The sequence below is a fragment of the Cricetulus griseus genome, chromosome 10, assembly GCF_003668045.3.
Source record: "Cricetulus griseus strain 17A/GY chromosome 10, alternate assembly CriGri-PICRH-1.0, whole genome shotgun sequence".
NCBI lineage: Eukaryota > Metazoa > Chordata > Mammalia > Rodentia > Cricetidae > Cricetulus > Cricetulus griseus.
The window spans coordinates 14,546,678-14,557,020 of NC_048603.1; the positions used below are offsets into that span (position 1 = coordinate 14,546,678).

At 48.2% G+C, this 10,343-nt stretch overlaps 1 pseudogene; it reads right to left on the minus strand.

The window, feature by feature from the left end:
- Nucleotides 1-333: 333 nt before the first annotated feature.
- On the minus strand, nucleotides 334-1,119 carry LOC100767858 (annotated as a pseudogene).
- Between the last annotated feature and the right edge of the window lie 9,224 nt (nucleotides 1,120-10,343).

Genomic DNA, 10,343 nt, shown 5'->3' on the forward strand with positions numbered 1-10,343 from the left:
CTGAAGTCAGGTAAACAGGCTCCTCAGTTGGCTTTTCGCTGGTACCAGACAGTCCCACAGTGCTGGAAGCCATCGCGGCTTTGATCAAGTTTCATTTGCGGGGAGAACTGTCCTTAGCTAACTTACTCTGACTACAAACTACTCTTTTCCTCTTCCTCCTCTGCTTATACGTTTAAAGGGGAAGAATACTCAGTCAGATTAGGATCTCGATCGCACTTGGACTTAAAGCTACACTCTATTCCGTGGTTTATTAGGTTTGTTCTTTGACAGTCTCTATGTGCCCCTTGGCTACAGTCGTGCCTTTTCTTTTTTTCTTTTCTTCTTTTTCACAAACAGTCTTTATTGGGCTCACACCAGGAGTCCGTTGGTCTTGAGGACCTCTGAACTTGTTTATTTTCTTCTCCTCGTTCTTTTCTGCCTGTTTCCATAGCCTCAAGAGCGGCTTCTTCTTCCGATTGTGGATCTTGGCCTTTTCCTTCCGTTTCTCCTCCAGCGTGGCTGTCACTGCCTGGTATTCCACCCGACCTCACGAGCCAGGCGCCCCAGGTAGGCAAACTTTCTGGTAGGCTTCAGCCGCACAACCTTGAGGGTGGCAGGGACCACCATCCGTTTTTTGTTTGTTTGTTTGTTTCTTGTCATATCACGGAGGGATCCCATCCGACACCTTGAGGCGTTCCAGGGCATCCTGGCCTGGCTTAGTCTTGTGGGGGCAGCATGCCTCGCACAGTGCGCCAGAAAAGTGCGGCTCGGAAGTGGTAGGGGTCTTGAGAGGGATTGGTGTTCATCCGCTTTCGGAGAAAAGCCAGGTACTTTAACTCGTTTCTGTAGAAATTCCCAGAAATGCTGATGCCTTCACAGGGCACAACGACCGCCTTCCGGCCCAGCAGTGCCTGCTTCGCCACAACGGCCCAGAAGATGGCCTTGGCCACCCAGCACTAGAACCTGTCCCTCCGCTGACTTCCGCAGCCGCCTGGGAAAGTGTCTCTTTTGTTTTGTGGCCCACTGATTTTTTAACCAGGACTGACTATGTCCGTCCACCCTTTGGTACATAACTGAAGATAATGACTCCAGTGGTTTAGCAACGAGGGACAGGGTTCCACGAGCTCCTCCCTGGTCCATGATTGGCAGGTCCAGTACAGGAACCCCGGCTGCTGTGAAGTCATGTTTCAGTGGCTGTCCGCTGCCCTGAAGACTGTGTGCTCTTCTCCTTACCTTCTGACGGTTACATTCTTTTCCCTGAGCACTCCCTGTCATTTATTCTTTTGTTTTTCAAGACAGGGTTTCTCTGTGTAGCTTTGGAGCCTGTCCCGGCACTCATTCTGTAGGCCAGACTGGCCTCAAACTCACATACATCCGCCTGCCTCTGCCTCCCATATGCTGGGATTAAAGGCGAGCACCACCCCTGCCCGGCTGTCATCTATTCTTATCTTGTTTCATTTTTAGAGACAGGGTCCCTTCTGTGTAGCCCTGGCTGTCCTGGAACTCCCTTTGTAGACCAGGCTGGCCTCGAACTCACTTTGCCACCAGGGTGCTGGGGTTAAAGGCACCCGACACACCACCTGGGGTTATTCTTAGCATCTTGAGCAGTCGTGAGCCTCTTTGAGGGCTGTGGGTGCTAAGGGTGCACCGTAAGATACATTGCTGACTAAGTTTTTGAAGTCCACATTTTAATAGGCTATTGGATATCAAACCTAGTTTAGAAAAACCTTATCATCTGGCAAATGGTGTTATAATATTGTGAATATATCATAGCTGAAGGCTATTATCCAATTCAGTTAAGTTGAAAAAATTAGCAAACAAAAATTCTCAGTGGTTAACCCACCTACAGAGGACGTGGGTTAGGTTTCCAGCACACCTGTGGTCTGTCACTACTGTTGAATTTCACTTCCAGGGGCACCAGGCACATGTGTGGTACACATACATACATGCAGATAAACATATTGTCCTAATTAATCATCTTAATGCCACTTAGTGCGATGCATTTTGGGAGACTGTCACTCTTTGCTGTAGAACTGGGGGCCTTGTTTCTCCAATCTAAAGAGTGTTTAGTAACTCACAGTCATATAGGAGCAAATAGGTCTCCATCGGAGCAAATTCAGTATGGCAAGGGTTCATGCTGTGTATAAAACATGCTCAGATAACGTCAGATCCCAAGGCACACAGCATGCCCTTGAAAAAGCACATTGGTAAAGGGATAGCGTGACATTCTTTGAGCATTTAGCATGTAGTTTGGAATATGATACTAGAGCTTAAATCAGCACTGAAGTGAGATTTGCATAAACATGCATAAAGATGAAATCTTAGAAACAGACGATGTCTTTAAGGCAATATGTAGTCAAAAGAACAAACAAGCCAAGATAAAAAATTGGAAAGCCCTAGTTTTTGGTGATGGGTAGAAAAGGAGCTGGAAGAGCAGTCAGACCCGGAGGATCGAGCAGAGTAAGTGTCTGGGTTCTCAGATGACAGGGAGGTTAGGCCAGGCAGGGACCAGGGGGTCGGGCATGAAGGGCACCAACTCCATCCACTGAGCACGAAATCGGTCCCCAGAGCAGGTTAGTTTCCACACGTGGCACCAGCAGTCAGGGCCCCAGCGCTCCTCCATGGTCAGGGACGGGTTTCAAGGGAAACCATGGGAGCTGGTAGTAAGGCAAGGACAGACGCCAGTCCCCAGGCTTGAGAAGCAAGTAACTGGACACGACAGAAAACTGCACACTGGTGACCATGGCTTCCTTCTGGGGCTATATTCCTGTCTGTCACCTAGCAGAAGTGTGTGTCCTGAGGGCTTTTTAAAGCCCAGTGAGCTTAAAAATTTGTATTTAAAATATAGAACGTGAAGTATTTTAAAATGGTTTGTGCTATATTTAATCACAGGAGTCCAGCTTATGTTCGTCAGTGTCGTAGGCTTGGTTACTTTTCTATATATGCTTTACATACTTATAATTTATGAATTATTGAACATACATTTTGATAAATTTTGCATCATGAAATTGTATCTATAATATAAACCCCATCGTTTTATGCATTATTGATTTAAAATACTGTCACATATACAAAGTGCACTAGATTTTAATAGGTAGCTAGAAAACAGGATCTTCTGAGCCACTCACTCACTGCTAGGTTAAAAGGGGAAATACAGCTGGCCTGTGGTAGCTTTTTCAACCAGTGGCTTAAACCCTCAAATCTTTTTATTGGGGGGGGGGCGGGTTAAGACCTGTAGTAGTAGCAGTTACTTTCTTGAAAAACCTGGAAGTAAAATTCCTGGATAAAAAGTACAAATGGGGCTTTCACAGTGGCTGTCATTTGGCAGGGGCTAGCCAGCCAGTCTTGCATGAGGAAGCTGAGATGCTAGTTCAGAAGCCGGCTTGGTTAGCACTGACTGAAGCCTCAGGCCTCACTTTCTTGGCCCTGAAGTCATCTCTTCCTATTTCACAGGGCCAGGAGGAGGGTTTTTTTTTTTTTTTTTTTTTTTTTTTTTTTGGTTTTTCGAGACAGGGTTTCTCTGTGGCTTTGGAGGCTGACCCGGAACTAGCTCCTGTAGACCAGGCTGGCCTCGAACTCACAGAGATCCGCCTACCTCTGCCTCCCGAGTAGTGCTAGGATTAAAGGCTGCACCACCAATGCCCAGGAGGAATTTTTTAAGAACAGGAAATTTGCTGGATGTCGTGGCTCAGGCCTTTAATCCTAGCAAAGGCAGGCTGATGTATGAGTTTGGGGCCAGAACCAGTTCCAGGATGACCAGGACTACACTGTGTGAAAACAAACAAACCAGGAGAACTGTACAACAGGTAAAGCCTGTTGAGGGGGGTTGGGGGGTGAGTGGGGGGGTGCCTGGGTTCTCTAGGGCAGCGTGCTTCGAGCTGGTGTGCGGCTTCCAAGTGGAAAGTCAGTTGATAGCTGGTGAGCGATTGGTTTATCAGTGGACATAAGGTTATCAGTGTATGACTCCCTAGCAATGCAGGGTACTTCCCAGAGAAAGAACGGGCTCAGTTACAGCCAACAAGTCCCAAATGTGATGTCTGGGCCGGCAAGGTGGTTCATGTTCTGCCAACCCTGATGGCCTAAGTTCGAGTCCCAGAACCCACGTGTTGGGAGGGAAGAACAGAGTTCCAGGAGTTATCCTCTGACCTCCACCCATATTCTGTGGTTTGCACACACACTAAATAAAATAAATGAAAATATAATTTAAAAACATTTCAATCTGCAGTCTGATTCCAGACGCACCTGCCTATCTCAAGCATGGGTGTCAAATGACGAACAAGAAAATATACTGAACACAGGAAACGCAGCCAAGGCTTTCTCAGCTCTGGGTTTCAGACCCATCACTGCCACTTAGAGTCTGACCTGGGGTGGGAAGCATACCTTCACACTGCCTGCCTGCATCACACTGCCACAACTCTGAAATGAGGACAATGCCTCCCTGTGGAGAGGCTGTGAAAATACATTCTGGACCAGGTTGTCTGGTGGGATATGTATGAATGTTGAAAATGTTGGCGTTTTGTATTTTAAATTCACATTAGTGGAAGATGCCTGTTTAGTTCTTAAGTGGTCTGGGGATTTTTTTTTTTTTTTTTTTGTATCTGGCTCTTGACTGGTTTGTTCAGGGATAGTCTTTAATGAAAGTAATATATGCTTCATGGGAGATTGTAAAAAATTACTTCTCCATACCATTGACATCGTTTTTCCTTTGTTTAGTTTTAGTGTGGTTTGGTTTGAGACCCCCATCTCACATCGTAGCCTCTTCTGACTGAGGATGACAGCCTTCTGGGACTGCCATGTCTAGATGCCTTTTGAGTTTGGGTGCTTTGATTTTCCAGTTGCAAAGGGCCATTATTTCTTTCCCCCAGCCTGTGCAACTTTCTGAGGACAAACTCCTTATGACCATGGTCGCTCTGCTCATAGCAGTTGCTGCTGTACTCTACCGGCGCCTGTGACAAGAGCCCACCAAAATCTCCAACTGCAAAACTCACCGGCTTAGGAGAAAGCTGGAGTTTAACTGAGCTGTGTTATGAGAGGCTCTAATAATAGAGCCTGCCACTTGAAGGGAATGCCACAGCCCACTGGTGCTGCAGAAACTCCCCGTGTGAGGGAGGCCCTGCTGCCTGGTGTCACAGTCAGCTCTCTAGCTCCATAAGGGTTATTGGCTCACATGGTTACAGAAAGTGGGGTTTGCTAGGATTTTTGATTATTGAAAGTCTAACTGGACTCCTGAGAGCATTGGTGTAGCTCTTCAGGTTACACTCTGGGAAGTAGATGGACCAGAAAGCAGTATATCAGCATAGCGACGATGCTGACCCTAGGTGTAGACTGAAGTTTCTGTTCTGCCTAGTCCTGCCGCTCTTCAGTCCCTGTTTGTAGACGGAGTTTCTTTCCCACCTGGTCCCGAAGCGGTTTCGCCCCAAATAAAGACACAGAGGCTTATATTAATCATAAACTGTTTGGCCGATGGCTTGGGCTTCTTACGGGCTAGCTCTGTCTTAATTATTAACACATAACTACGAATCTATGTATTTCTACATGGTCTTATCTTACCAGAATAACAGGTTACTCCTTCAGCAGCTACATGGCATCTCCTGGCGCCTACTCTCTCCATCCTCTCTCCAGAATTCTCCTCGTCTGGTAGCCCCACCTATACTTCCTGCCTGGCTACTGGCCAATCAGTGTTTTATTCATCAACCAATAAGAGAAACATATACACAGAAGGTCTTCCCCATCATGTAGGTCTAAATTTAAAGGCTCTCTCTTACACTCTGAGCTGGTCCTTCATTAGTTTATCTAATACAAAGAAAAGGCCCAGTGAGGAATGTTCGCCCTCCTAAGGTTGAGTGCCCAGGAATTGTGTGTCCAGAGCTGAATTTTAGTGCTCTCTACCAACTGGCATGTCTCTGCCAGTAACCATGAAATACCCCTGCCTTGCAGATTTCAAGTGATGCCAGCCGCTTCTGTCATTCCGTCCTTAAAGACTAGGTGACACAGCTAAAGAGGCCAAGGACTCATGATTAACCCAGCCTGGCAGTTGTTAAAATACAGAGTTTTGAGCATTTGCCCTTGTGTACAGCAACAGCAGCCACACGGCCCCAGCACTGCAGAGTCCCGAAGAAGGCGTGGTTATTTGTTCCAGTTAACTCTGAGCGCATGAGTGTATTGTGGGTTTGGAACGGCCAGGTGTAAAGCTGCCAGGGCACCAAGTCTGGGATAAAGCAACCCATTTGCTTGACTTACCCGCTGTGCACCTCCCTGTAAATGGACCAGGTGGGACAGAAACTCTGTCTACATCATCCCCGACTCCCCTTTCTCATGGCCATTTATTGGCAACACAAGGGGTACTCTCTGCCCTGTTTCTTTCTAAAGTGTGTCCCCCAAGTCCTCAGAAGAGGCGCTGGCAGATGAGGAGGCTTTTCTTCAAAGCCAGGTGAAGTGAATTAATGCTACGGTTTTATGAATTAATGCTACGGTTTTATCCTGTTGCTTTCTTACTAGGATGTGAGAGCTGAAGCCCTGTCTGGGTTCTAGACACTGGAGGAGGGAACGATTGTTTCTTGTCATTTGCAATTAAGAAGCCTAGTTTTGCCGGGCGTTGGTGGCACATACTTTTAATCCCAGCACTGGGGAGGCAGAGGCAGGCGGGTCTCTGTGAGTTCGAGGCCAGCCTGGTCTCCAGAGCGAGTGCCAGGATAGGCTCCAAAGCTACACAGAGAAACCCTGTCTCGAAAAACCAAAAAAAAAAAAAAAAAAAAAAAAGTCTAGTTTTTTTCTCTGATTGTGGCAGTCATGCATGCACCCAAGTGACCTTGGAGGAGTCACACAGTCTTTCTGAGTTCCAGTCAAGACTGTCTGCCTTTTGCACTGTTTTGCAGCTTAAGTGAGGCCTTGTGAGAGACACCTGTTGTAGGATAAGTGGATCAACAGATCAGTGATGGGGAATGTACTGTGTATGTTTATCTTACTGATTATTAAATAAAATACTGTTTGGCCGATGAGAGAGCAAGTTAGACGGGACTAGAAGTCAAAGAGGATTCTGGGAAATGTAATAGAGAAGTGGTGATCCAGGCAGGAAGTGACATAGCAAGGAGACTCAGATTTAAGCGAAGGAGAAACAGGAAGGCCCTCTTTTCCCCTCCTCTCCTGCTCCAGCGGCACAATGTGATCCACCGGCAAGGAGGGACGCCAATAAGGCGTCCGATAAGATAAGTCTTATAAAATATATAGGTTTATGATAATTAAGACTGAGCTAACAGATGAGAATCCTAGTCATTGGCCAAGCAGCTTTGTAACTAATACAAGTTTCTGTGTATTCATTTGGGCCCTAACTCAGGCGGGCGGCTGGTGTAAAACTCACACGTGGCGGTGGGGCTCGGGCGGCTTTTGGCAGAAAGATTTATCAAAACAGATCAGCGCTCAGGGGTTTCTGTGAGGCTCAGCGGTGGACATAGAGACAAGCAGTTCCCTATGAGCCGACACAGGATAGCAACGAATGCTTTCTGATTGCGGTTGAATAGGAAGGACATGCCACCTTGCAAGTCAGGAGATGCAGCCTCCAGCAGAAGGTCCCGTCTGGAGTGGCGTGAGAACTAAACAGGTGTGTGTGTGTGTGTGTGTGTGTGTGTGTGTGTGTGTGTGTGTAGTGTGTGTGTGTGTGTGTGTGTGTGTGTGTTTACAGGCCACGATTTGTAGTGCCAGGTTTCTAAGTTTCTAGGGCTGTAACCCAGCAGCATAGGGCTTGCCCAGCATAATTGAGGCTCTGGGTTCTATGCCCAGGGGAAAAACAGGCAAGCTTCTAATGCTGACCCTGGGAAGCTATAGCAAAACTGATGTGTTATGGGGAAACCCTGAGAAAGATGGAGCGAAAGAACAGGAAGAGACCAGGGCCGCCTTTGCGCTGAGGTGCTGGCCCCACACACCTGTGAAGGGAGCCTGGGCAGAAAGGCCTCTAGGCTGCAACACAGTTCCGGGAGGAACCCCAAGGGAAAGCTGCTCACAAGAAGAGCCATGTCCCAGGCAGCAGAGAGCCAGCACTGCACTTGCTGTGCCAAGTCGCTGGCTAGGAGTGGCCAGAAACGCCAAGTCCCTCTAGGTCACTGTGAGAACCGACTGCCCAGGTACACTCCCTTCTGGCCCCTCCACGCGATCAAAGTCTACTGTGCAGGGAGGGGATGCTGTCAAAGCAGGCTACTCATCAAATCCCTTTCTTGGTGCCAGGTCCTAGGCTTCGCATGCCCCCAGAATGGCCACTACGGAGGCTGAGGCTGGAAAGAGCACCGGGTGCCAGGATGGGAACACTGCGTCGGTGGGGTGGTTGGCCAGGGTTTGGACTTTAAGTGTCTCCTAGAACCACCTAAGCAGGTGAGGTGACTTCTGTGTGGACTATCCAATGACCATGGGCAAAAGGAATGATGGTGAGAAATGGATCCTTAGAAAGTAACAAAATGCCACCAGGTGTTGTCAGGGTTTTTTGTTTGTTTTGTTTTTACTCTTAGGCTCTTTGGGTGAGTGAGGGGACCACCACCCAGCTCCCAAATAAATCCCACATGGCTTATTCTTAGTTATAAGTGTCTGGCCTTAGCTTGGTTTATTTCTTGCCAGCTTTTCTTAAATTATCCCATCTACCTTGTTTCCCTCTGGGCTTTTATCTCTACTTCTGTAAATCTTAATTTTACTCTTACTCCATGGCTGGCTGGGTGACTGGCCCCTGGTGTCCTCCTCTCCTTGTTCTCTCCCTTTCCCCATTTCTCCTATTTATCCTCTCTGCCTGGCAGCCCTGCCTGTCCTTGCTCCGGCCTCACTATTGGCCATTCAGCTCTTTATTAGGACCATCAGGTATTTCAGACGAGCAAAGAATCACAGCTTCACGGAGTTAAACAAATGCAGCATAAACAAAGGTCACACGCCACACACCTTCAAATAATATTCTCCCACAATCAGGTTTCTCAAATCAGTGGGTGGTCAATGATGCTTTGTGCAGAGTCACAGTGGGAGAACTGTGAGGTCAGGAATCCCACAATGCCCTGCATGCAGCATGAGCCTGAAGTACGGTGTCTGGAGGCGTCCCCGAGCCCAGGAGAGAGTCGTCAGTACACAGAACCAGTTTAGCCTGTGAGATTGTCAAGGTGCATAACAAGGTCGCATAGAGAACGAGGCCTGGGGTCAACCCAGGCGTTTAGAACTGAAGCAGAGCGGGGAGCGGCAGGAAATGAAGGGACGTGGGTTGCAGAAGGTCTGAGGAGGGTGACTACAGTGAGGAGAGGTCTCACTGTAGCGGTCAGGCTAATAAATGAGACGCGAGGGTAGAAGCTACTTACTGGATTAGCGGAGGAAACACTGGAGGGACGCAGACCAGCCTCCGTGTTGAAAGAACTGAACCGGTTCATGGCCCGGTGAAGAGGTCGCAGGAGCTCGAGGACTGTCAGCCTCATCTCCCTTGTCTAGAGAACAAAACCTCGTGCCTGGTCAGCGGTCCCCTTCTCAGGTTAGGCTAGGCTTCCTGAGGGCATCCTGGGAGAATGCACTCAGGTGGTGCCCAGGTCAGCCCAGGGTTCTATGATTGCGTAGTCTGCACAGGTGCAAAGGATCCTTTAAAAGACGGACCCCGGCCATTTACGCTTTTTTTCCTGCTCTTTTCCACTATTTTTTCCAGTGTTCTCCTGGGGCAGACAGGACTTTTCCTCTCTCTCTCTCTCTCTCTCTCTCTCTCTCTCTCTCTCTCTCTTCTCTCTCTGTCTCTCTGTCTCTTTTCTCTTTCCTTCTCCCTTCCCTCCTCTTTCTAATAAAACCTCTCACTAAGCTCTGTCTTCCTGGCATGTTTGTCCCCCGTCTTGGTCACCCTGGACTGCCATGGAATCCATGAAAGGTCCCCCTCAAGCTTTATCATAACCACCACTAGAAGGACAAGGTCAGCCTTTGGGTCTCAAGGACAACAAGACTCTGCAACAGGGAGCCTGGGTGTCAGCAGCACTAAGTGTCAGGGACCCAAAACCAATCATCACTAATTTTGTAAGTTTCCCAAATCCTTGATTGCCTCCTCCTGCAAGCAGCTGACCGGGAACTAATGGGCAGGGTGGGATGAGGGACTGTTAGCAAGGTCAAAAGGTCACTGGAAAGAATGTGCTGGTTAGGCATACAGAGCCTCACCAAGAAGACTTTAAACCAAACAGCCCAGGCAAAATCCACAGCCCGGGTTTTCCTGAGGAAGCCTGTGGTCGCAGAGCAACTGAAGACTCCCCTGGCTTGCATGGAAGAATAGCTGGATGAGGCGAGGAGAGTGTTTAGTCAGGGAAGGCATTTCCATAGAGTTGCAGACAGAAGTGTATGTAGGAAGTGTGTGGCCTGGAACCAGCTGGTGTGTGCTC